Source organism: Castor canadensis, chromosome 19 (genome assembly GCF_047511655.1).
Source record: "Castor canadensis chromosome 19, mCasCan1.hap1v2, whole genome shotgun sequence".
Classification (NCBI taxonomy): Eukaryota; Metazoa; Chordata; class Mammalia; order Rodentia; family Castoridae; genus Castor; species Castor canadensis.
In genome coordinates, this window is record NC_133404.1 from 24,423,287 (window position 1) to 24,427,180 (window position 3,894).

The following is a 3,894-nucleotide window of genomic DNA, read 5'->3' on the forward strand; positions in this document are numbered from 1 at the left end:
TCCCTTCCCCCCACCCTAGATAAATTTCTTGACACTTATGAATGGCTAAAATTGTACCAAGAGGCCATTAAAAACTGGAACAGATCTATAACAAGCAATGAGATTAACAGTTACAAAGAACCTCCCAAAAGAGAAAAGCCCAGGTCCTGATGGGTTTATTGCTGAATTCTCCCAGACCATTAAAGAAGACCTAATACCAACACTCCTCAATATCTAGGAATAAGTACACCAAATGACTGGGTATGGCTCCTTAATAATCACTCAGCAGGCAGCTTAAAGCTGTTCCCTTTGGCTTCTATTCCCATTCTTGTTTTCATCCACCTGGTAACTATGGCAGTGTATCTTGGTGACAGGCCTTCACTACACTCGTGTGTGTACCACACATCCTCACAAGGTCCCCACCTCCCTCATACACTTCACCTTATTTCTCACAAGATGGATTTGGAACTAATTTTAAATCCACTGTACATTGTAAAGGTCACAATAGTCCCTGTGGTTCCCCAAAGGTTTGGATACATATGAGGGAAAATATGCATGCCTCCTAACTGGTTCTACTTTGGGTTAAGGCCAATGTGGGTCAGACAGACAATTAATCCAACCCTTGTTAGGGTAATCCAGTTACCTCCAGTTAGAGCATCTATTTGCTAAACAGCTTGGTAAACTGCAAGACACTGGTTTTGTAACAGAACGTAGCATTCCTCTGTTCCCTTAACAAAGGTGACTAGAAGCCAGTGAGCACACATTGTTTACATCCACTCAATCAGAGGGCTCAGCCCATTCCTTTATAAGTCACAAGTCTATCTTGTGTTTGAATTCTAAGGCTGTTCCTTGAGTAAAACCTTTATATTACTCCATTCCCACAGTTTCTGTGCCCTTATAAGATTATATGATGGCTTCAAAATTTGGGCTAAATTGGGAAATGAAGGCCTTCTAACTTCCTAGTAAGCATACAAGGTTTTATTTAGTTTCAGGGCTCTTGATATTCCCACATCTTCTTGGGCCTTACCCAACTATATCAGACTCAGGAATTTTATAGTTCCATCCTCTACCCCACCCCAACACTGTCCCTCCCCTCTAGCCAGGAAATTCTGGAAATTGCTTGACCATTGTCTTGATTCCAAATGATCAAGGACTTTTAATGGGGTAACCTTTTTCAAGAGACATAAATCTGATGAGTTTAACAGAATATCATAATTTTCCAGTGAGTACTGGGATGGTTCTCAAAAGATGAGTAGGTCTCTAGGTATTAAACACTCTCAAATAGTGGGGCCAGAAGGGAAATCCTGGAGGAGCACATAAACAACAAATTGTTGGCTCTTTCAAGTGAGGCAAACATGTCTTTGGACTTATATGTAGGAATAAGCTGCAGAAAGCATTTGGTGAATGCAAAACAGTATTTTGTGAGCCCAACCATATAGACATTTTATGTCCTCTGTGTGGGATGTACAATGCCTAGTCAGTCTACTTCCTGAATAGTATCTGTTATCTCTTGTGCCCACCTGAGAGATGGAATTGTTGATAATATCTACCATCTGGGTGAGGAAAAAACCACTGATTGTTAATTGTCTTCCCTTTGGAACATGGATTTTAATGCAATCACTTGCAAACAGAACTCACCTGATAATCTGCAGTTCCCACAGTATTCTCTAGGAGTGTGGCTATGATGACCCACTATGGGGTAGAAAAGCATGCACAATTCGCAACAGTAGACATAGCACATCTCAAAGGGATGGATGAACATCTGTACCTATCTATGTAGATCAGGGGCTCAGCTATTATGTGAGGATTGGCATGTATGAGAATGTGTTTGCCCATGTATCCACTAGAGTCAAGTCTCTTTGTTACAAAGATACATATATACTATTTCCAAAGCAATTCAGATCTCCTGAATGGCCAACATTGAGGGAAACCTTGGCCTTCCTATCATGTCAGATGATGCAGTGCTTACCACCTTTCCTCCAGTGGTGTAATGCTGCTTTGCTTTAATTTTTCATAGAATAAAGAGAATGCATTAGGATTTGATTTTAAAAGTTTTTGTTCCTTTCATTTATTTCTTTTTTATTATTGTTGTACTGGAGATACATCATCACATTTAGCAAAGTTCTTAACGGTGTATCATTGTTGAATTCACCCCCTCCATCATTCTCTTTATTCCCCTCATCCCGTTCCTGGAATAGTTTCAACAGATCTTAATTTTCCATTTTTCTATATAAGTACAAAATATTTCTATCATATTCATACTCCTACACTCTTTTGTTATATGTCCTAACTCCATCTCCCTGTTGCTTATCCCCAGTTAGGAACTATTTTTCCTATCCTGTTCTCTGTTTTTGCAAAAAGGCATTTTTTATAAGGTAGCTATACAGGGAGTTTCCCTGTGATACTTCCATGAATATGTGTATTATAACCCAAATTGGTTCATCCCCTCTATTGTTCTCCTTTCTGCCTTAGTAACTGTCTAATGGTGATTTCAACAGGTTAAAAAATTCTAAATTCATTCTTGTATAGAAAGTACATCAACCATATTCACCTTCTAAACTTCCTTCTTTTAACCTCATTGTCCCTCTAGTTACCTCTCCTGCTGTGAGTTGTTTTTCATAATATTGCTTGTATTTTATTGGGTTTATATTTCACATATGAGAGAAAACATGTGGCTTTGAATTTTGGAGCTTGGCTACATTCACTTAAGATAATGTTCTCCAGTTCTACCCATTTACCTGCAAATGACAAAATTTCATATTTGTTCATGGCTGAATAAAATTCTGTTGTATATAAATAACACAGTTTCTTAATCTGAGAAAGCATTAGTCTAATGTCTATTTTCTCTCTCCATATATGCATCCAGCAGGTCTTGCCACATTTGCCACCCAATACCCTTTTTCCTATGTCTATTACATCTCCCTTTTCTGTGTATATGTTCCCATGTCTATGCAGCAGTTCACACCTTAGCTACACCAATCAGTCTCTACTTGCTCTGTTTTAGCCAAGCATAGGCCCATATCATTTAGAAGGACCCTCCTCTGAAACTTAAAACTGGTAAGCCTGGGGATTAATTTTTATGTGTGCTGGCATGAAATCATTTTCAGTTACCAAGAAGCAGGGGTGAAGATGGCTGTCCTCATCCTAACTCATATGAGGCCTGCATCTCTGATTGTGTTTTAAGGTACAGGACCCTCATCTGATGACTAGGTATCCCTACAGGCCTAGACTGATGTAGTTGTCAGGGAATGATTCTGTGGAGTTATCTGAGAACCTTGTAAGCATTGCTTGATATAAGGGATGTGGACTCATTGGTAGATTTTTCTACATCACCTCCGGAAGGAATATATTCCATACACTTATGAACCAAGTCACTAAGAACTTCTTTGGATTCTGCTGAAACCCCTAACAAGATCAGAGTACTCAGAGTATATTCACAGAAGGAATCAGTTTCTTGACAGAATATTGGGTTCTTAATTTCCTTCCTTGTGTGTGTATTTTAATTTAGTTTCTATGATGGGGAAAGTCATCAGGTGTTTCCCTCTTGTCTCCTCTGAATCTCAGAAACTGTCATTTCTATGAAGTGTAGAGAATTTTTTCTTATTTCCATTCTTCCTTCCTCCTTTCCTTCTTTCCTACCTTCCTTTGTTCCTTTCTTTCGTTTTTTCATCTTTCCTTTCCCCTTTTTTAGCACACTCTTTTCAACAATTATGCTCAGAAAATGGGATATTGACATATAAAAGACTGGAACTAGACCCCAGTTTTTAAGACTGTAATAGTATTAATTTGAAGTGGGTCAAAGCTCTTAATGTAATACCTGAAACTATGAAACAAATATAGGAAAGAATAGGGAAAATATGGAACTTATAGGCATAGGCAATAACTTCTTGAATAGAATTGCAGTGTCTTAACAGT